Source organism: Mauremys mutica, unplaced genomic scaffold, assembly GCF_020497125.1.
Source record: "Mauremys mutica isolate MM-2020 ecotype Southern unplaced genomic scaffold, ASM2049712v1 001354F_np12_obj, whole genome shotgun sequence".
Lineage (NCBI taxonomy): Eukaryota > Metazoa > Chordata > Testudines > Geoemydidae > Mauremys > Mauremys mutica.
In genome coordinates this window covers 21,075-43,902 of record NW_025423172.1, presented here as the reverse complement: position 1 = coordinate 43,902, position 22,828 = coordinate 21,075, and the positions used below count along the sequence as shown (strand labels likewise).

Genomic DNA, 22,828 nt, shown 5'->3' with positions numbered 1-22,828 from the left:
GAGCACAGACACCTGCTCAGCACCCCGGGGTGCAGCCCTGAAGTCCGGCAATCAGCTACGCTCAGCTGCCCACCCAACAAGTGTTACACGCAGGAGCCTTCGTGCCCCGCATGTAAAGGTCCCTCCCAGCGCCAGCTTTAAACTCCGCTGCTCAGTTCTAAGCTTTGGCCACACGGGGGCAGCCTGGAGCTCAGCCAACGCCTCCCGTTGCTGGTTGCGTTTCCCGCTCCTCGTGGCAGGTTCACACCCCGCAGGCAGATCTCTGAATCGGAGCCAAACCGTTCCCCAAATCCAGCGCTTTAGCAGCAGCTTTGCTAGGAAAGCGCTGACGTCCCCAAGTAAAGTAAGAGCCAGAGCGCTGTGTGCGGGATCTTCTCTTGGGCCCCTCACCGTGGTGTCTGTCAGGCGCAAGGAGAAACCAGGGAAATGTTTTCATGGCGTTTAAGGGCAGAAGGGGCCATTAGCTCAGCTAGTCTGACCCCCGAATAACACAGAATTACACCATGACACGTATTGATCCCACAGACCTTAGATAGATCAAAGCGTTTCAGTCCTCAGGAAGGAGGCTAAACTGGGTGCCAGAGGCAGCGAACAAGGGGCCCCCAAGGCAATGGCAGGGAGCTGACGAGGTGAAATATGCCCAGATGAGCCCAGCAGGCGTCCCACCCCCATGCTACAGAGGTGGGAGTCCCTGTTCCTCCTGCCCTTAAGAATCTCTGGTCAGTGGGTCCCCCCAGTTCCCCAGATAAGAATCCTCCATGTGGTTTCCCTGGCTTCACCGCCAGATAAGAACATTGTGTGGAGGGGGCGGGAGGCAGGTTGTCTGGCAGATCTGTAAAGGGGGACTGTGTCTCCCTGTCTGGCCCAGGCTCCCGGGAGGAAGTGATCTCAGTGTGTCTGGCTGTCTCCATTCCTCCCACCCATAAGAATCCCTGGTGTGTGGGTGCACCCTAGACCATTAAGGATCTCTGGGGGGGGATGTCTCTCTCCCCCCTAGTCAGGATCTCTGGGACGTGCCTGTATAAAAAGAGACTTTGACTCAGCCAGGCTGGGCTGCCATCATGGAACAGACCAGGTCCTTCTGTGGAGGGTTTGCGTTCCCCCAAGGACGTGATCTCAGTGTGTGTGGGTGTCCCTGTCCATTCAACCCTTAACAATCCCTGGTGCGTGGGTGCGCTGGGCCCCATTACAATCCCCTCTGTCTTACCCCCCATGAGGGATCCGGTGGATGTGGGTGTTCTCCACGCTACTGGGGGTGTCTGGTGCCCCTGTCCCTCCGGGTTAACAGTGGAGTGTGTGGGTGTCCCCCCGCCCGTTAAGGATCCGTGTTGTGTGGATGCCCCCGTTCTTCTCATTAAGAATGGTGCAACGGAGCATATGGGTGTGTCCCCCACCCCATGAACTAGCTCCCGTGTGTGGTTCCCCTGCCCCCATCCAGGCTCTGTGGTGTTTGGGTGTCGCTGTTCCTCTTTTTAAGATCCGTGTGGCAGGGGGGCGTCCCTACCCCCAAGTCAGAATCCCCAGCGTTTGGGTGCTCCCATCCCCCCATCCAGGCTCTGCGCGGGGGGGGGTGTCTAAAAAGAGACCGTGTCTCCCTGTCTTGCCCAGGCTACGCTGCAGGGGCTATTCACAGGCACAACCCCACTACTGATCAGCACAGGAGTTTTGACCTGCTCCCTTTCTGACCTGGGCTGGTTCACCTACCCTCAGGCAACCTGGGGACCCCAAGCTTCCCCAGGATCACCATATTGATGCCGAACTTAGTGCGGACACCCGATCGGCACAGCCCCCTGCAGCCCAGAACTCCTGAGCTCAAGCGATCCACCAGCCTCAGCCTCCCCAGGAGCTGGGATCACAGGCACCAGCCACATGGGCCAGCTTGTTTCACAGCCTGGCAGCTGGAGCTTTAAACTCTGCTTGTGAGCTCTGTGCCTTGGCCAGACGGGGACAGCCTGGAACTGGATAATGCTCCTGCTCCCCCCACCCCCGTCTCATGTCAGGGTGCAGGCACCGCTGTCCTCCCAGGTAAGATCCCGGATGTTTCGGTGCCCCCCATCCCCCGTCCAGGAGCCCAGGTGTCCAGGTACCTCTGCCCCCCATACAGAATCCTGGATGTGTGGGTGTCCATCCCTCTGCAGAGGATCCCGGAGTGTGAATGCCCTTGTCCCCCCGCTACAAGATCCTGGGTGTGTGGGTGCCACTCTCCCCCGCCAGAAGATCTCTGGTGGGTGGGTCCCCAGGGTGTGAGTGCTCCCATTCCCCAATACAGGCTGTGGTGGGGGGGTATAACTGGCTCTCCCTGTCCTGCCCAGGCGGTGCTACAGCAGCTGTTCACAGGGGCAGCAACCCCACTGTCACCCTGCAGCTTTAACCTGCTCCAGGGGTGACCTACTTAACCCCCCCCCTCCTTTGGGAGCCCGGGGACCCCGAACTTCCCAGAATCACCTGATTGATGCCGATCTTAGCACAGACACCGGCTCAGCCTGGCAGGGTGCAGCCCTGACCCCTGATAACCGGCTTCCCTCCGCCTCCTGCTGCACAGCAAGGATCCCACGCGAGAGCCTTTGTGCCCCACGTGTCCAGACAGGTCCGTTCCAGCTCCAGCTTTCAACTCTGCTTGTGAGCTCCCATCTCCGGCCACACGGGAGCAGCACTAACAGCCTCATCTAAATTGACCCTTCAAACCGCAGATTATAACCCAGCGGGCAGATTATAACCCAGGAAGCCAAATCCTTCCCCAAACTGACAGTTGAAGCAGAAGCTCCCCTTGGAAAGATCAGGATTTTTGCCTTTAAAAACAAGGAAAATGTGCATTGTTCTCTTCTGTCTACAGCGAGAGATTGAAGAAGCTCAATTGATTTCATTGACTGGAGGTTAAGAGGGGATTTAATCACTGTTTTTAAATACACAGTTTTAAAAATTCCCAGAGGGGGGAATATCTGATTTTAAAGGGTTCTTTAATTCACCAGACAAAGGTTGAACACGACCCCATTGGTTCGCAGTCAATGTCACAAAATGCCAACTGGAAATGACCATTTTTTAACTGTGAGGCTAATTATCTACTGGAACAAGCTCCGCAAGGGACGTGGTTAAATCCCCATCACTGCCCTGTGTAAATCAAGACCGCAGCTCTTGCTGCAAGACACCTGGTGTGTGGGTGTCCCTGTTCCCCCTTCAGAACCTCTGGTACATGGTGCTTCCCTCCTCCCAGTTCAAGATCCCCCTCATGTGGGTGCTCCCATCCAGGATCTCTGGTGGGTGTCTCTGTCCCCCACCCCATGAACTAGCTCCAGTTTGTGGTTTCCCCTGCCTGCCCCCATCCGGGATCTGTGGGTGTCTCTGTTCCCCTTTTCAAGATCCGTGTGGCAGGGGGGTGTCCCTCCCCCCAAGTCAGAATCCCCAGCGTGTGGGTGCTCCCATCCCCCCTGCAGGCTCTATGGGGGATGTCTAAAAAGAGACCATGTCTCACCGAGGCTACGCTGCAGGGGCTATTCACAGGTGCGATCCCACTACTGATCAGCACGGGAGTGTTGACCTGCTCCGTTTCCGACCTGGGCCGGTTCACCCCTCCTTAGGCAACCTGGGGACCCCAAGCTTCCCCGGGATCACCATATTGATGCTGAACTTAGTGCGGACACCAGATCGACACAACCCCCCGTTGCTGGGAGCTCTGGGATCCACCCACAGTAACTGAGAGCTGTGGGGTCCATCCGTGGTGGCATGGGCCTGTGGGAGCCCCTTCCGACACTGGTGGCTGATAGCTGTGAGGCCCCCACCCATGTCCCCTCTTTTCCCAGTGCCCCTCAGACCCAACCCACAGCCCCTCCTATGCTCACTGCTCCTCACTCCCAATCAGACCCTGCTCCTCTTCACCCTTCTCCTCTATCCCAACCCACAGCCCCCTCCTATTCCTGGTGCTCCTCAATCCCATTCCACGGCCCCCTCCTCCTCACGCTGCTCCTCAATCCCAACCCACGGCTCCCTCCTTCCCTCCAGCAGCAGGTGCTTCAGACCCCCTCAGGAAGATTTTCTTGCAAGGTTTCATGTATGAGTCTGCATGTGGATTTTACAGTATGTTGGAAATAGGTTGGGTTGCTTGCCGAAATAATCATTTTTGTCTGGTGTTGGATTCCCAGTCTCCATGTTATAGGGGCAGGAGAAATAAAGGGTTGTTATCCTTGTTGTGTGAATCGGGGGCAGCACAACTTTGCTTGGCAGACCCCGATTGAGGGACTCACCCTCAATTCAATAGCACTTGCTAGGCAGGGGACAGGAGTTCCAAAGCCAAGCGGGCTGGGGCTTGGGTCTCAATACTAAAATGTAGGCATTAGACCAATGTTAGGACAGGGTGGAAGTGGAGGGATGAGTGAGTCCCTAGACAACATAGTGAGTACGGAGCCTTCTTATTTTCCCCCTTTTCCACCCAGGATGGCAGGTGAACTGTACAGAGGCACCTCTGGGCTTGCACTGACTAAGGACAACAGCTGTGAGTGGGGTTCAGGGTGTGGGGGGGGCTCATGTTAAAGGACTTTTGGTTGCTGGACTTACGAACTGCAGGGAGAAGGACACTGCCCAGCTTATTTGGGGGTGGGACTTTCCCTTGTGGTTTAGGTTTATGTGTTGGGGCTGCAGACATGACTTCTGCTAACCCTGGGCTTACATTGCAGTGTAGACATACCCTGAGAGGGCATCTATACTGTGATAAAATCCCTGTGGCCCGGCTGGCCTGGATGATCTGATTTGGGCTCCTGGGGCTCAGACTGGAGCCCTGGCTCAGAGACCCTCACCCCTCGTGGGGTCTCGGAGGCTGGGCTCAAGTCCAAGTGTCTACACTGTAATTTTATAACCCTGCAGCACAAGCCCCACAAGCTTTAATCAACTGACCCAGGGTTTGAGAATAGTGACTTGGGTGTGTTAATGGCAGTGTAGACATAATGCTAGGCTATGTCCACACTGCAATGAAACACCCACGGCTGCCCCGTGCCAGTGCAGGCTCCCAGGCTAGGGCCGTGGGGTGGTAAATTTGCACCATAGACATCTCGGCTCAGGCTCAATACCGGGCTCTGGGACCCCACAAGGTTGGGAGGGAGTTTAGCAAGCGAAAAAGGTAAAATGGCAGTGGAGTATTCCCCTGGACTCAAGGGCATTTCTCCATTGGTCTGTCTGCTTTGGGGCAGGGACAATAACACGTCCTGCTGCATTCGTTATTTCAAAGGGCAGTTTAGGATTTTCATTCTCACACACGGTGCACAAAGCAGGACTCAACCCTTGGTGGAAACTAAGTGAGCTGCCCACAGATTCTAGAAGCTCAATGAGCCATTTGGTGTGAGAGCCCAGACCTACCCCGTTCCAGAGGGAGAGGGTCATCTGTGAGGGGCTTAGATCACTCATCTACCAGCTCCTAACTCCCAAACTTTCATCAACTCTATTATCAGTGCCTGTGAGTGTAATTTAAACCATACTGGACTGGACCAAAGGCCCATCTAGCTCTCTGTTTTGTCCTCTGACAGTAGCCAATACCAGGTGCTCCAAGAGTTAATCAACAAGGCACCACTGGGAGTTGAACCCAGAATCTCCTGTTTACGAAACAGATGCTATAACCAGCTAAGCCATGGTACCTACCTGTGATTAAAGTGTCATCTCTGCCCACACCTGACTTCCTGCCATCCCCACCAGGGCCTGACAAGCTTTGCTTGTGTTTGGATTCTTCAAAGCAGAGGAGCAGGTGACGTTTTCCTTGCAAGTTGTGTGTGTGTGTGTGAATCTTTGGCCAGGTCTGCACTACAAAGTTATTTCAGCAGAATTATATTGCTCAGGTGTGTGAAAAACACATGATGCTCCCTCAGTCGGCAGCTTGTGGCTGGTGTACACACTGCAATGCCACATCTGGCGACAATTTGCCCTGTTTTGGTGACAAAATAAAATCACCTCGACGAGAGGCCTAGAGCTTTTTGCAGCAAACTTAAAGTGACAAATTGTCAGTGTAGACGCTGCTGTTCATTATATCACCATAACTGGCCTCCTCCAGTATCCCACAATGCCCTCTGTGAACTCGCCTGCCCTGCATTCCGGCTACAGAGCCATGGGCCCCTCCCCTTTCATAGCTCCAGGAAGTTCTGACAGCTGAGTCTGCTGCTCTGCTCCGGCAGCCAGGAGCAAATCACTGCCGTGGATGCTGCTCTCTCCCGCCCTGCGAACACAGAGCAGGGTGGCGGGAACTTCCTTATCTTGGGGGGGCACTGGCATCAGAACTGTGTTGCCACCATGACACACCTTCCCTAGGGCCCCACACTCACTCCACCCCTTCTCCCTGAGGCCCCCAACCCCACACCACCCCTTCTCCCTGACGCCTCGTCCTACTGCTCCCCCAAGGCCACACCCACAGAACCCCTCTTCCCCCCAAGACTCCACTCTGTCCACCCTTCTGTCGTTCATCCTTACGGCTTGTAGAAAGTAGTGGGGCCATGGCCCTCTAAACCCCCATGAGCCAGCACCCCTGACACCGAGCCAGGCAGGTAGCAGCATGTGTGTGTGTGACAGAGACTGCTGTGCTGTGTTGAGCCAGTGAGGGAAGCGGGGGCTGATATCAGTGCTGTCCTCCTCCCCCTGCCTCAGGACTGGTTGCTTCCAGCAGCTGTCTGAACTTAGAGACCGCGCGCCGACACGCTCACTCTTCTCTAACACACACACACTCCCTCTCCCCCCACACACACAGTCTCTGCCCCGCCACACACACTTCAGGTGAAAAGTGGCTGTCAATGTAGTAGGATGTGATGCTGTACCAGCCTATGAGACATTGCAAACCCTTCCCAAAGCACCCTGCAGCCAGTTGCACAGTGGGATAGCTACCCACAATGCACTGCTCTCTGTGGCGATCCAAGAGTTGCTAGCATGGATGTGCCCTGGTGACACAAGCCGCATAGTGTGGATACGCAACAGCAGTTTAATTAAAATGCTTTAACTAAAGCCGCATAACTCTGTTGTGTAGACACAGCCTGAGAGTGAGGCAAGACCTAGCTCCTGTTGACACCAAGGATGCTCAGCCACTGAAACTAAATTGTTAAATTTAAAGAACTGCAAGTTCCTCCATAGTTAGCAGGACTGAACCCTGAGCCGGGAGCCACCAATGGATTTCTAGTCTATCAGCTTAATCACTCAGCCACAGCTACTTGCTTTATGCAGTTTTCTCACTACACTCTAGTTCTGATCTCACTGAGGGATCATTTCCAATTGTTTAACCAGACCAGCTTCCACACCACACTCACTGCTGTGCGTGTGTCCATGGCTGAACAGCAAGAATTCCTGCCCATTTCCCTTCTGGCTTGAGTATGATGAGAATATGTTTGTGGTTAATGACATTGCTGAGGATTGTTGTCCCTTTCCTGCCTTGATTAATCCTGCCTTAATTCAGACAGTCCCTTTCCCGCCATATCCCCAGCACATCAGTGATTGCGATAGCAGGGGGCAGGTTTTCTCTGGAGCACTGAGCTTTGCCAGGGGGTTGGTGGCTCCTTTCTTTCCTCACCCTGGAGTAAACTCAACTTTTTATTCCATCCCTGATGTTTCATGGAATAACAACAGCAGCATGAAGAAAGAGGTGGGCACAGCGGGTCTCAGGGCGGGAGCAGAGAGGTGCAAGCGGTGGGGTGGGCTGGGCTGGGCAGGGGAGGGGACAGAGAGGCATGGGTGGCAGGTAGGATGGGTGTCACGGGAGGGGCAGAGAGGTGTGGGTGGTGGGCAGGGCAGGTCTCAGGGGAGGGGCAGAGAGGTGTGGGTGGTGAGCAGGGCAGGTCTCAGGGGAGGGGCAGAGAGGTGTGGGTGGTAAGCAGGGCGGGTCTCAGGGGAGGGGCAGAGAGGTGTGGGTGGTGGGCAGGGCAGGTCTCAGGGGAGGGGCAGAGAGGTGTGGGTGGTGGGCAGGGCAGGTCTCAGGGGAGGGGGCAGAGAGGTGTGGGCGATGGACAGGGCAGGTCTCAGGGGAGGGGCAGAGAGGTGTGGGTGGTGGGCAGGGCGGGTCTCAGGGGAGGGGCAGAGAGGTGTGGGTGGTGGGCAGGGCGGGTCTCAGGGGAGGGGCAGAGAGGTGTGGGTGGTGGGCAGGGCGGGTCTCAGGGGAGGGGCAGAGAGGTGTGGGTGGTGGGCAGGGCGGGTCTCAGGGGAGGGGCAGAGAGGTGTGGGTGGTGGGCAGGGCAGGTCTCAGGGGAGGGGCATAGAGGTGTGGGTGGTGGGCAGGGCAGGTATCAGGGGAGGGGCAGAGAGGTGTGGGTGGTGGGCAGGGCGGGTCTCAGGGGAGGGGCAGAGAGGTGTGGGTGGTGGGCAGGGCAGGTCTCAGGGGAGGGGCAGAGAGGTGGGGGTGGTGGGCAGGGCAGGTCTCAGGGGAGGGGCAGAGAGCTGTGGGTGGTGGGCAGGTCTCAGGGGAGGGGCAGAGAGGTGTGGGTGGTGGGCAGGGCAGGTCTCAGGGGAGGGGGCAGAGAGGTGTGGGCGATGGGCAGGGCAGGTCTCATGGGAGGGGGCAGAGAGGTGTGGGTCGTGGGCAGGGTGGGTCTCAGGGGAGGGGCAGAGAGGTGTGGGTGGTGGGCAGGGCGGGTCTCAGGGGAGGGGCAGAGAGGTGTGGGTGGTGGGCAGGGCAGGTCTCAGGGGAGGGGCAGAGAGGTGTGGGTGGTGGGCAGGGCGGGTCTCAGGGGAGGGGCAGAGAGGTGTGGGTCGTGGGCAGGGTGGGTCTCAGGGGAGGGGCAGAGAGGTGTGGGTGGTGGGCAGGGCGGGTCTCAGGGGAGGGGCAGAGAGGTGTGGGTGGTGGGCAGGGCAGGTCTCAGGGGAGGGGCAGAGAGGTGTGGGTGGTGAGCAGGGCAGGTCTCAGGGGAGGGGCAGAGAGGTGTGGGTGGTGGGCAGACCTTGGGGCAGAGGGTGTAGAGGCACAAGCAGCAGGCAAGGAGGCCGCAGGGGAGGAGAGGAGTGAGCAAGAGGTGGACTAGCTCTTAGGGAGCTTCCAGCGCTCATGCCCAGCCTCCCCGCATGCAAGAGTCATGGGCCACCTGTTCTCTGGGTCTTCACTAACCAAACCCCTCCCCAAGCTCTGTTGATGGGAGAAGCCCTCCTGTTGACACAGCGCTATCTGCACCAGGGCTGGGTTGAGAGAACTGCATTGCTTGGGGAAGTGTAAATTTTTTAGACCCCTAGTAATGTAGTTACACTGACCTAATTTTGCAGCATAGACCTGTCCAAAGAACCACACACCCGCCTTGGGAGCAAAACTTCACCTGCTCCTCTGCTTTACAGAATCCAAACATGAGCAAAGCTTGTCAGGCCCCTGTGGGGGTTGGCAGACAGTCAGGTGTGGGCAGACAGGAGGCTTTAAATAACAGCAGGCACCATGGTGTAGCTGGTTAAAGCACCTGTTTCGTAAACAGGAGATCCTTGGTTTAACTCCCAGTGGTGCTTTGGGGAGTGGCTTTTGGGGCACCTGGCATTGGCTACTGTCAGAAGACAAGATTCAGAGCTAGGTGGACCAATGGTCTATCCCAGAGTGGCTATTCCTATGGTTTAAATTACAGGCACTGATAACAGAGTTACAGAAAGTTTGGGAGTTAAGAGCAGACAGAGCAATGGATAAATGCCATGAGTCCAAGGTAATACTTCACTGCGGTTTTACCATTTCCACTTGATAAACTCCCTCCCAACCTCCTGGGCTCCTAGAACAGGGTACAGAGTCTGAGCTGAGACACATACACTGCAACTTTATCCAGACCAAGCTGCAGGATCCTGATTAATATGACACGGGCCAGCCGTGGGTGTTTCATTGCACTGGAGACGTAGCCTAACATTATGTCTACACTGTGATTAACACACCCAGGGCACCTGTCTCAAAGCCCGGGTCAGCTGACTCAGGCTTATGGGGCTTGGACTGCAAGACTATAAAATTACAATGCAGACAAATGGGCTTGAGCCCAACCTCTGAGACCCCACGAGGGGTGAGGGTTTCTGAACCCAGGCTTCAGTGTGAACACAAATATCTGCACCACAGTTTTGAGCCCCACAGCTTTAGCTCCATGAGCCCAAGTCAGATGACCCAGGCCAGCCCTACTGCCATCTTTATCCCAGGAGAGATGGACTCTAAGGGTACATCTCCATTGCAATGTAAGCCCAGGTGTGGCACGCTGTGCTCAAAGCAGCACCTGGAAGCCCCATATTCACCACTCTCATATAATGATGACATGGTTTGTACAAAGTCTGCCTGGTGAGGTATCATTTCAAAAGTCTTGATCTGTTGAACATTAATATCGTGTTGGATTGTGTGTGCTTGCATTGGTTGGGAAGTTATGAAGTTTTGCTCTGTGTGCGTTACTGAGATATGTTATGAGGTTGGGAAATGCCCCCCACCAGCCTTTCAGGTGCGACAATGGAGGAGTCAGACTCGCTGCTGGCCCATTGAAGGGATCCACACTCCCAAGGACTATCCCAGGAACCGTGTACAATGCAGACTTCTCCGAGATAGCACAGCGACAATGGACACTGCTTGACTCACATCGTAGCAAAGGAGCTTCCTAGCAAGTTGGAAGAAACTATGAAAGAGGGGAAGAGACATCATGACTTGGCCTCTCTCTCCCCCACAACTCAGCAGGTGGAAACACACCTGGAGGACAAAGACTGAACTGATTCAGAAATCAGAAGAGAATAATAACAATAATACTTGCAAACCAAAGTCCCCAAACAGACTAGTATTAGTTTTTCAGCAGAAAATTTTCAGTTTGGGGAATTTTGTTTTCTCAGTCAGACCTTGCCAAGGGAAGCAGGGAGAAAATGTTGGAGTTGCCTCCTTCAGAACAGCTTGGCCTAGACACTAGCTCTGGTTCACTGCTCTGGCCTTGCTCGGGTTGAGGGTATTTTAATAATTTGGGCAGGTCCCAGGGTGTTTGGGGGAGATGATGAGGATGTTCCCTTTTGAGATAAAAACTAAGAAATACAGCACTAGAGAATTTCTTTTTTTAAGAAATCTGGGATTTAGACATTTTATTTAAAACAAGGGAGTTCTGAGTTTCTGAAAAGGTTTTTGTTTGCAAGGAGCAACATTGTTTGATCTGTCATTGTACCAAAGGGGGAGATGGTTGTCTACAAAGGAGGGGTGAAAACTAAATGCATCCGATGAGGATGGGATTCGAACCCATGCATGCAGAGCACAAGGGATTAGCAGTCCATCACCTTAACCACTTGGCCACCTCATCTGAGTTATTAGAAAAAGGACTGGAGGAGAAATCTAAGGTCAGCAGAGCTAGGGACAATAAGGAGTTTTTAAATACTAAGCAGAAGCAGGGGCTGAATGAGCTCCCCCCTCACATCTAGTGAGGAGCTGGGGGAAAGACTTCAGGAACAGACCGTGTTTGCACAGACAGACCTACTCTGCCTAGCTATGCAGCATGATGGGGCCACTTTCCCAAAATGACCAGTTTTGGCTGGTGGTGGGTTACAAATCACTTTAGGATTGAGTGGAATGAAATGTTATTATCCTTCCTGCATGAGTGAAGGGCAGCAGAACATACCTAGTCTGTCCTGATGGAGGGGTGGGTGGGTGAGGAATAGCTTTTATTGGACTGCATAGAAGTGATTGAGAACATCACCCTAAACCAGTGGTCCCCAAACATTTCACACTGTGCCCTCTTAGCCATGGCTGTGGCCCCTCGGAAGCCGCGGTCATGTACCGGTGCTGGGAGTGGGGCTGTTGCTTGCTGGGGAGAGGGGTGCAGACAGGGGTAAGGGGGTCGAGGCTGAGCTGGGAGCCAGAGGCCCAGGCTGAGGGTGGGGTTGAGGAAGAGCTGGGACAGAGTGGGGCTGAGTGCTGCTCCTTCCATGGGGGCTGGCTCAGGCCCTGAGGTGCCCCCATGAATGGTCCTCTGTGTCCCCCTAGGAGTCATGCCCCACATTTTGGGAACCACTGAACCCTACTCGCTAATCAGGGGCTAGTGATGCCAAAGCCCAGGGAAAGGGAGAACAAGTGCGGGGCCCCCAGCACTGGAGCCATGAGAAGGGGCTGCAGGAGAGGGGCAATGGCTGGTGGCACAGGGAGTTAAGGGCAAAGGGGGCACAGGAGGGGGCAGGAGTTAGGGGTGAAGGAGGTGCAAGGGTTGGGAGTGCAGGAGCTAGCGGTAAAGGGGGAGTGGGGATCATCCAGGGGCAATGGGGAAGTGCCAAAGTACAAGCTTTGCCCAGGGCACCATTTTCCCTAATGCTGGTCTGAGCAAACAACTGGAAATGACCCTTCAGTGAGACCAGAACCATCGTGTAGAAAAGCCCCTTTGTTAAGTGGTGGTGGCTGAGGGCTTAGGGAGATGGGTTAAAAAACAACAGGCATCTTTCTGTGGAGGTTGGATTCTTGCCTGCTAGGCCAGGCTGGTGTGTGGTGTCTCCATGGCTGCACTTTCTGTCTCTGATCTGCCACAGGGAGCCAAGTCTAGACATATTCAGAGGCTCTATGCCAGGGTTTCTCAAACTTCCTTTCACTGCAACCCCCTTCTGCCAAAAAAATCTTACTACATGGCCCTGGAAAGAGGGACCAAGCCCCTCCACACTGGGCAGAGGCAGGGGAGGCAAAGCCTGAGCCCTGCCCCAGTTAGGGGAGGGCAAAACCAGAGCTTGAGGGATTCAGCCCTGGGTGGTGGGGCTCAGACTTTTGACTTCAGCCCCAGGCCCCAACAAGTCTAATGCCAGCCCTGGCGACCCCATTAAAACAGGGTCACATCCCACTTTGGGGTCCTGACTCACAGTTTGAGAACCACTGCTCTGTGCTGATGGGAGAGAGTTTTCCTGTGGGTGTAGTTAATCCACTTCCCAAGAGGTGGCAGCGATGTCAGTGGGAGAAGCTATATCGGTGGGTGCGCAAGCTGTGGTGTTTGCCACATTTAAGAAGTTTAATCAAACCCCATTTTTCAAACCACTTGTGGTCTGGGAATTGCAAAGGACCTCGATGAAGCAGGGTTTGTCCTTCAAAGTCCTGGATATCATGAATCCATATTCCTGTTGCAATGGGGGTATAGCTTAATGGTAGAGTGCTTAATGGCACATCAAGTGGTCCTTGGTTCAAACGCCAGTGTTCTCTTATAACCGTCTTTCTTTTTTTAAAAAAAAGGAAAACATTTTCATTTCCATTCTCCATTATGTTCAGGGGCTCCTCTATACGGGGGGGCTTGATATGAATGTAAACACTCAACATTTTGCTGTCCAAATGCACAAAAACCTAGCAAAGCTGTCCATCAGCTGAAATCAGTTCCAATCCTCTAAGTGTCTAGTTTATGTTTTCATCAATTAAACAAAGGTATCATATGAATGTACATTTGCAGATCCCTCTTCTCCAGGAGCTGTGCTGTGCAGAAGAACAAGAGCCACATCCAGCTGCAGTTCAGGAGTCTGATGACCAAAGAGCCACCAAATGTTCTGAGGGCTGGAGAAAAATGCCTTCTAGGGAGCTATTGAAGGAGCTCAACCTGTTTAGCTTATCAAAAGAAGATTGAAAGGTGAATTCACTGAAGTGTTGAAGTGCCTTAATGGAGAGAAAAGATTGGGTATTAAAGGGCTCTTTAATCGAGCAGAGAAAAGCATAACAAGACCCAATGGCTAGAAAGTGAAAAGAGACAAATTAATATTACAAATAAGATATAAATATTGAACAGCGAGGATGATTTGCCACAGGAACAAGCTACCAAGGAAAGTGGTGGATTCTCCCTCTCCTGATGTCATTTAATGAAGACTAGATGCCTTTCTGGAATGTGTTGGCCTCAAAAGTAGCTATTGTGTCATACAGGAGGCCTGTGATATGCAGGGGGTCAGATTAGATGCTCTAATGGTCTCTTCTGGTCATAAAGTCGACTAATTTCTGAAAAACTGAGTGTAGCATTGGGAGCAGCGTCTGATGTTTTCCTGTCTAGTCGGCCTGCTTCCTAGAACGAATGCTCCTTGAGTGGGGTGATCCACAGGGAGTAGCTCAAACCTCCAAAGTGCCTGGCCAAGGGCAGGACATTAGGACAGCAAGGGAGGGGTGTGGCAGTGACATCACAAAGGCTTTTTGCAGGACCTCAGACTATTGGTCAAAGGTGGTGGGGAGGTGGTGACCTCACAGAGAGATGCTGACATCAGCCAGGCAGGACAGGGATGAGGGGCCAGGGAAACCTCAGAGACCCCTGTGGCTTTGCTTCAGCAAGTCTCCTTCTCCAGGTCTCTCTTTGAGCACTGAGGGAGTATTCGGGTTCACGTACGTGAGCGCCAGGAGGAACCTCTTTCGAGTTTTCTCCTTCCCTTTTAGTGATTTTACTAGAAAACAGCCGTCCCTGTTTAGAAGGTAAGAGCCTCCTCGAGGTTTGAAACCTGTTCAGTATGATCCATCTAGTGACAGTTGAATTTTAGGCATGGAAAACACGAGCTTAAGGAGGCAGAATTTTATTCTGCACTTGGGATTTTGTCCCTTAGAACCACTGGGGACATTATTGTTTGTCCTTTTTATTTCACCTTTTCCTCCATCCCTCCTCCGCTCCTTTCTCTTCGTCTCTTGCTTCTTTTGTCCTTTGTCCTGTTCCCCTCCCAACACCAGGAGGGGTGCGTGTGTGTGTGTGTGTGTGTTGCGGGGGAGTTCTCGGCAGCTTCCACTGTGGGAGGGCCACCCAAAAATGTGGGGCTGAAATAGTGCTCGGGCAGTGATCCCCACCAGTGACCTGGGCCATCCTTTGGGCTCTCTGGTGAGAACCCTCAGCCTCCCGTCCTCAGTCTCTACCCTGGTTGGCTGAGCAGGGGGTTATTGACAGGGAGGAGACTCAGGTCCTTGTTGTTCTCTTTTAAGACCAAGTAAATAAGTCAGAACCAGTCATATGTTTGAAGAATTTTGCTGCTTCTCTGCATTAATGGTCTCTGAGCAGTTCATGATTCTCTCTAACATTGCAGTTCTCCTCAAATACTTGCTGAATAATTACTGTGCACTGTTGTTGGTCTGGATCACATCTGAGAGCACTTTACTCAGGTCATATAATGTTTGAAATTCAAAATCCGATGGTTAGTTTCAAAATCAGGGCTCTTGGGTCCTATTCCCAACTCTGCCCCTGGCCGGCTGTGTGACCGAAGACAAGTCAATTCTCCTTTCTCAGCCTTTGCTTCTCCCTCTTTCAAGTAGGGATAATAATGATCCGCTCCTACCTACCTCACGGTGGGTCGATGAAGGGGATCCATTAGAGAGTGTCACTAGGAGTAGTGCATAATATGAGGTGTCCTATCATGTTTACTCAGAGCAGATTATGACATAATAGAATAACTGAAATTGTCTCTTTTTATTTGTATTTTTTTATTTTGCAATTGTTAAGAGCAGCAACTACTTAGCTCAGACTGAAGCATCTTATCTAATGTTTGTGATCTAAGTGTCTCCTCTTTGTGTGCAATGAGACAATTTAACACACCGTGACAAACAGGAGATTTTTTTGTTTTGCAACAAAATATTTTTGCAAAGAACTTTCATCCCACTTGTTTTGATTTTGAGAAACAAACTGGTTTAGTCTGAAGGGGATTTTCTGACATTGAGCAGGTGCAGTGTGTCCCGTGACACCCGCCCGCTATACGCCGGCCCCTGCGGAGGGCGCCCTTGCTGCAGCTGCAGCCGGTTCTGCTGGCGCCCTGTGGTTGCCCTCGTTCGTCCAGGAACAAGCCTCAGGTGAGCTGAAAAGAATCCTGTCCAACCGAGTCTGGCAGCCGCCATCATGTAGCCAGAAGTCCCCACACCTGCCGGTGAAAAAAAACAGCCATCAGAAAGTGGTCCATTGTCTCATGCGGTGCCAGAGCCTGACACAGCGCCCGTGGGCAACCATTGCTCTGCACATGCCGGCCGTGAACACGCTGGCCGGTTCCCATGAAAGATGTGTCTCAGTACTTAAACGGTACCTGTGCCACTGGCAGATACTTTAAGGCTCCCGGCAGTGAGTTCTGGGGACGGTTGCTCACTTTCAGTGAATTTAACTGTATGTAACTGTATGTGCAGCTCTGTGCAGTCACATTTGATAGAAGTTTTGTAATTAAATTATACAAGAGGGTCAGGTAGAGAGTCTGCTACCACCACTATGTTTTGTCCCGCGAAGCCTTTACAGCCATTCTGAGGGGAAATGGGCCCTTTGCCCACAGAAATGGTCTATAGGGGATGGCTGCAGGCAGCAGGCGGAGAGATAATCTCATCAAAATGATTTGACTCCTGGGTAATGTAATCAAAATCACTAAAGGAATGTCCGGGGTTTCTATTGGCACTTAACTTGCCTGCCCCTGGCTGTCTCTGGTTGTACAAGATGGACGTGCAATCGGGGTTCAGTTGTGTAAAAAGGAGTAATCGCAGTGCAAGGGATGTTGGGCAAAAGAGAACGTTGTGTGTGATGATGTAAGGTTTTAAGGACCTAAACTGACACTCATGGTTTGTAAAACTCTTGTTTTGAAGGTTCAAGGTGAATTGGTTTGGTTCTGCTTTGTTGGTTTTTTTTTTTATAATGCCACTGAAAATCCATTTGAATCATTCAAAGGGCAAAACTGCCAGACACCTTTTGCCAGACACAGGTAACTAGTGTTGTTTGGGTTTGGGATTTAGCATTTAACCCTTAAGGTACCTCACTAATCTGTAAAGTTCAAGACCAGAGTTATGGCTGTAGTAAGGGGCAGCCAGAACCAGAAGGATGGAGAAAGAAACATTGGTTGGCCAGACGGACGGATGGACAAACTGAATAATTAAGCCTCTGTTAAAAAAATTCCACAAAAACGCTTAAAAACATTAAAAGGAAAAAAGGGGCAAAATGTTTCCCCGTTTACCAAAATATCTCAGCCTAGCTCTGCCCTTGGGGGTGGGGGGTGACAATTGCAGGGTTCACCTGGGGCGCCAGGTGCTGGCAGCTAGTCTAGGGCTGCCCCTGCCCGGAGGCCTTCATTCCTCCAGCCTGCGAGGACAGAGGGGGTGTCAGGAAGTTGCCCCTTCAATCCCACACACAAAACCCCTTCTTAGGAAAGGCAAAATCCTGAAGAGAAAAAGTCACATCAAGAAGGACTCCAGAGACAGAGCTTTTTAAGACCTTGGGGAATAGTTGAGTGCCTGACCAGGGATTTGAACCCTGGACCCTCATAAAAAGTCTGACGCTTGGCTAACTGAGCTAGCCAGGCTCACAAAGAAAGTGCATAAGTTCATGCAGAGGAGAAACTACTGAAGAAAAGTGTGCAGGAAACAATAGAAGAAACCTGCTGGTCTCTCTCTCTCTCTTCCCAGCCCTGGCCCTGGCCTGCTCCTCCCACCAGCGCCCTGAGGCATTTTGCCAGCACCATGCCCCAGTCAGCTCCACCCTCCCCAAACGCTGGAAGGCCCAGCTCAGGGACCTGGCCGCTCTCACAGCCGCCTCTTCCACCCTGACCAAGAGGGAGGAGGATTGAGTCTCCCTCCCTCAGGCCTGTGCTTCACCATTCCTGGGGAAAGACCAACGCCGCCAACGTGACTTTGGGCCAGTAGGTCAACCAATAGGGCGGCCTCCTGTGCCTGGCTGCAGGACTCAGAGTAAACCCAGCTCCCATCCTTCCCTATACGGCTCCAGGCAAGGCCAGCCTGCTGGATCCGGCGTCCCCTCTGGTGCGCAAGTCACAACAGCCAGCAGGCAAAACACCGGCTCCCGCATCATTTGAAAGAGCAAGACAAAGCCTTGAAACTCCACCTATGCTTAGGTCTGAAGCAACAGGTCCCAAATTCCCACTGAGATCTGAGCCCAGCTGGCACTAGTCAGTGTTCTGACAGCTGAACTGGCCTGCACAGCAGCTTAAAAGCCAGCTGCTAAAACTAGGGCTCAAACACTGGACCCCCCCAGTTAAAAGCCTCATGTTCTTCCCACCAGCGGCTTCCTCTCGCAGGACTTTCTCTCCTCCTCCATCAACTATAATCCTGATCTACCACGTCCGTGGGGCCTGCCCTGAGTCCCCGCATCCCCCTACTTTGTCTTTTTCCCTGCAGGCTGCAAAAATGTCAGGGGAGGCCACCCCCTCCCTTCACTCGATGCTCCCGCTCAAATCGGCCAGCTGCAGCCTCATCTCCTGGAACTCGGGCAGCTGTCACTTGATCCGGTCGTACAGTCACAGGCTGACTGGCTTCCCTGCCTGGATGCTCTTGTGGAAATCCCACAGGCGACGCTGCAGGACTTGGCACTGTTGGTTTCTTTAATGTTGCGGTGTTTGCCTGACCACTGGAACAAAGCCGCCAACTCCTCCCTCACCGACTCCCACCAATCCCCCTAGTTACCATAGGACCCTCTGATGCTTTCCCGTTCTGCCAACACCGCCAGGCCTCCCCCTCTGCTCCTTTATCTTGCAAGCTCTGGATGTTCAGCTTCCAATATCCTCTGCCCTGGGTCAGGGAATTGCCCACATTGAGCACACGGTGAGAAATGTGTGATCCGAACAGTCCATTGGCACCACCCTGCACTGGGCTGTCGACGTGCTCTCCTTCATGGAAATCCGGTCAGTGCGACTCCTGGCCTGTCCCCGCAGAAAGGTATATCCCCTCTGCGGCTGGTGTGAGCTCGGGTCAGAGGAATAGGAGGCTACCGCCCGTCCTCCACTGGTTCCATTACAGAGAAACACGTTCTCTAAGCCAACCTCACTACAGACCTGCGCCAGGTAGCACTCATTGTAAAAACATTTCCTCTCACGGTCAAGAAAACAGGACCAGTGGTTCTCAGGCCGGCTGACACAATTAAAATTCACCTCAACAGTCAAGAGGAAGGGAGCCAGTTCCTACCATAGATCTTTCCTTTCACACCTTAACATCAAGTGCCTCCTCTTGGGCCTCTGAATCCCTGCCACATTCCACGTGCCAGATGCCCCTTCCCCAATACTGTCGTCACTCAGCTTTGCAGAGGAACTTTCCTTCCAAGTCCCTGCCCCATCCTGTTCTTGCCATTTTGGGTTGACAAAGAAGTCATGTGGGAAAGACAGCTCCCACCATCCTTATAGAGGAAGAAACCCATGCTCAGGAGCTCAATATCAGGTATTTGCTTCAGGTCAAGGTGCTGCTGCTGTCCCTGGGAGCAAGCCACCCCTGCACAAAGAAGATGAAAAAACCTGCCAAAGCCTGGGTTTGAACCAGGGACCGTTAGATCTTTAGTCTAACGCTCTCCCAACTGAGCTACTTTGGCAACTGTTTGGGAGTATTTTGGCCTGTTGCTTCTCTGCCCGGGATGGTTTTGCAGCCGTGGAACACAAAAGAGACATCATTGTGAGCAGCCCATGAAGACAAGACTTGCTTTTCCCTGCCTTGCTGAGCTTGACTTGCTGCCTCACCCTGTTCCTGCCCTAGTGCCCAGGTTGACCTGGTGGTAGAAGGGAACTAGGGGCCAGTGGCGCAGGGAGAAAGTTGAGCTGGACCCTAAGCTAGACTAGACCCTGGCGGTGAGAGTCTGGCCACTGCCTGCCTCCCCACCCTGTTGTCCTGGCTTCCCCCACTGGGTGTCATTTCGGGAGTGAAGTGGGGCTTCTGTTAGGTTGGTCATGTCTGTAAGGCCATCAAATGGGTATTTGGTTTCTGAGTGAATGTGAGGAATGTGCAATTATGAGAGGGAATTTCCATCCTTCCTTCATGCACTATTAAGAGCCCCAGTGGCCTAATGGATAAGGCATTGGCTTCCTAAGACAGGGATTGTGGGGTCAAGTTCCATCTGGGGTGAAAAACTCCTTTCTTTTTGTATATTGCAAAGAAACCTTGGTCTTATTTTCACCAAGGAAGTTGGGAGATGTTGGAACACAAAGTACTGCATCTTGGGAGCAATCCCCCAGAAATGACATCTTCCATTTGACAAATGCTTTCTAGACCCATCAGTAGCAAACACTTAATACTAGTGTTTGTCTGAGAATAGAGTGAAGGGAAGTGTTTACTCCGACACCTCAGTGAAAGAGCAAGGCCATTCTGAAAGAGAATGGATCTGTCTGGAGGCAAAGCAGAACCTGAAAATGAGCAACAGTGTGAAAAGAAGAACTTCAAATGTGTGTTGGTGTTAGGTTGGTCTGACAAATTTCAAGAAAATACCAATGCTCGTAGACTGATGCAGACACTGGCTGTTTCTGATCTTTTACTGACAGTTCATTGAGAAATATTTTCCTTAACTATGTTATGGAATATTGGGTGGGCTGTGAAGGCACCATTCCTCCTGCTTTCGCCCTTCGAGACAACACCGCTACACGTGCACCTTCCAGTCAACTGCTAGAGAAGACAACACAGACAGGGATGGCAGCAGGGCAGACTGGAGCTGCACGGAGATGGTGGGACCAGGTCTCATCAATGGGGAGGTGGCCACCCCACCATGCACAAGGCTGAGCCAGTAAGTGTGGTGTGTGCTTCACTGTGCCCCTACTCACTGCACATGGTGGTGGAGGGCAGTTACTGAGTTTGGTTGGTCTGGCAAATTTAGGGCTTGGCTACACTTGCAGAGGTAGAACGCTGGGAGTTAAACCACAGCAGGGAAACCGCTGCTGTGTGTTCACACTGACCGCTGCAAGCGCACTGGAGTGGCCACATTAGCAGCTCTGGCAATGCCACAGAGAGCAGTGCACTGTGGTAGCTATCCCAGTGTGCAAGTGGCTGCAACGTGCTTTTCAAATGGGGGACGGGGGTGGAGTGTGACAGGGAGTGTGTTGTGTGTACGTGGGGGGGGCGAGACAGTGTGTTTGGGGGGGCTGAGAGTGTGTCAGCATGCTGTCTTGTGTGTTCGGAGAGCAGCAGAACCCCCCCCCATACACACTCACAACAGCAGCATTCCACACTAATGGTTGCTTTGTCCTAGAGCAGATAAGCAGCCGGCTGTCAGAAACAGAGCTTTGTGGAGAAAGAAGTAGTTCGGGGCTATTTAGAAAAGCTGGACGAGCACAAGTCCATGGGGCCGGATGCGCTGCATCCGAGGGTGCTAAAGGAGTTGGCCGATGAGATTGCAGAGCCATTGGCCATTATCTTTGAAAAATCATGGCGATCGGGGGATGTCCCGGATGACTGGAAAAGGGCTAATGTAGTGCCCATCTTTAAAAAAGGGAAGAAGGAAGATCCAGGGAACTACAGGCCAGTCAGTCTCACCTCAGTCCCTGGAAAAATCATGGAACAGGTCCTCAAGGAATCAATCCTGAACCACTTAAAGGAGGGGAAAGTGATCAGGAACAGTCAGCATGGATTCACCAAGGGCAAGTCATGCCTGACTAACCTAATTGCCTTCTATGACGAGATAACCGGCTCTGTGGATGAGGGGAAAGCAGTGGATGTACTATTTCTGGATTTTAGCAAAGCTTTTGATACAGTCTCCCACAGTATTCTTGCCAGCAAGTTAAAGAAGTTTGGGCTGGATGAATGGACGGTAAGGTGGATAGAAAACTGGCTGGATGGTCGGGCTCAACGGGTAGTGATCAATGGTTCCATGTCTAGATGGCAGCCGGTATCAAGTGGAGTGCCCCAAGGGTCGGTGCTGGGGCCGGTTTTGTTCAATATCTTCATTAACGATCTGGAGGATGGTGTGGACTGCACCCTTAGCAAGTTTGCAGATGACACTAAACTGGGAGGAGTGGTTGATACGCTGGAGGGTAGGGATAGGATACAGAGGGACCTAGACAAATTAGAGGATTGGGCCAAAAGAAATATGATGAGGTTCAACAAGGACAAGTGCAGAGTCCTGCACTTAGGACGGAAGAATCCCATGCACTGCTACAGACTAGGGACCGAATGGCTGGGTAGCAGTTCTGCAGAAAAGGACCTAGGGGTTACGGTGGACGAAAAGCTGAATATGAGTCAACAGTGTGCCCTTGTTGCCAAGAAGGCTAATGGCATTTTGGGTTGTATAAGTAGGGGCATTTCCAGCAGATCAAGGGATGTGATCATTCCCCTCTACTCAGCACTGGTGAGGCCTCATTTGGAGTACTGTGTCCAGTTTTGGGCCCCACACTACAAGAAGGATGTGGATAAATTGGAGAGAGTCCAGCGGAGGGCAACAAAAATGATTAGGGGGCTGGAGCACATGACTTATGAGGAGAGGCTGAGGGAACTGGGATTGTTTAGTCTGCAGAAGAGAAGAATGAGGGGGGATTTGATAGCTGCTTTCAACTACCTGAAAGGGGGTTCCAAAGAGGATGGATCTAGACTGTTCTCAGTGGTAGAAGATGACAGAACAAGGAGTAATGGTCTCAAGTTGCAGAGGGGGAGGTTTAGGTTGGATATTAGGAAAAACTTTTTCACTAGTAGGGTGGTGAAGAACTGGAATGGGTTACCTAGGGAGGTAGTGGAATCTCCTTCCTTAGAGGTTTTTAAGGTCAGGCTTGACAAAGCCCTGGCTGGGATGATTTAGTTGGGTTTGGTCCTGCTTTGAGCAGGGGGTTGGACTAGATGACCTCCTGAGGTCCCTTCCAACCCTGAGATTCTATGATTCTATGATTCTATGAAAGGGGATATCCGCATGCCTGCAGCCGATTTCAAAACAGTGACCAGAGTGGGCACTTGACTTCAGGGGATTATGGGACATTTCCTGAGGCCAATCACAGTGCAGTGATGCCCAGGCGTTTCAGCCGAGGCGCAGTGAGCTTTATGCTTCTCATGGAGGTGGATTACCAGGAGAGCTCCAGCGGCAGAGCCCAGGCGCTCCATGTGCCTTGCCAGTGTGGACACCTCAGGAGTTAAGGCTGCTTTAATGCGCTCAAACTTGCAAGTGTTGCCAAGCCCTTAGAACAGGGACAGGGGCACATTTGGAAGAGGGAAACTGCTCCACACGCTAGCCCGGGCAGCCGCCCATTTTCTTTGGCAAGTCAGGAAGGGCAAAGGCGAGACTGGAAGCACCTG

At 52.6% G+C, this 22,828-nt stretch overlaps 3 non-coding genes across 3 annotated transcripts; all 3 read right to left on the bottom strand.

Annotated features, from left to right (window-relative positions):
- Positions 1–5,545: 5,545 nt before the first annotated feature.
- TRNAT-CGU lies at positions 5,546–5,619 on the bottom strand. Its single transcript has one exon. It is a non-coding gene; the product is annotated as a tRNA-Thr (tRNA).
- A 5,512-nt stretch (positions 5,620–11,131) lies between these two features.
- Positions 11,132–11,213, bottom strand: TRNAS-GCU. Its single transcript has one exon. It is a non-coding gene; the product is annotated as a tRNA-Ser (tRNA).
- A 7,874-nt stretch (positions 11,214–19,087) lies between these two features.
- On the bottom strand, positions 19,088–19,160 carry TRNAF-AAA. Its single transcript has one exon. It is a non-coding gene; the product is annotated as a tRNA-Phe (tRNA).
- Between the last annotated feature and the right edge of the window lie 3,668 nt (positions 19,161–22,828).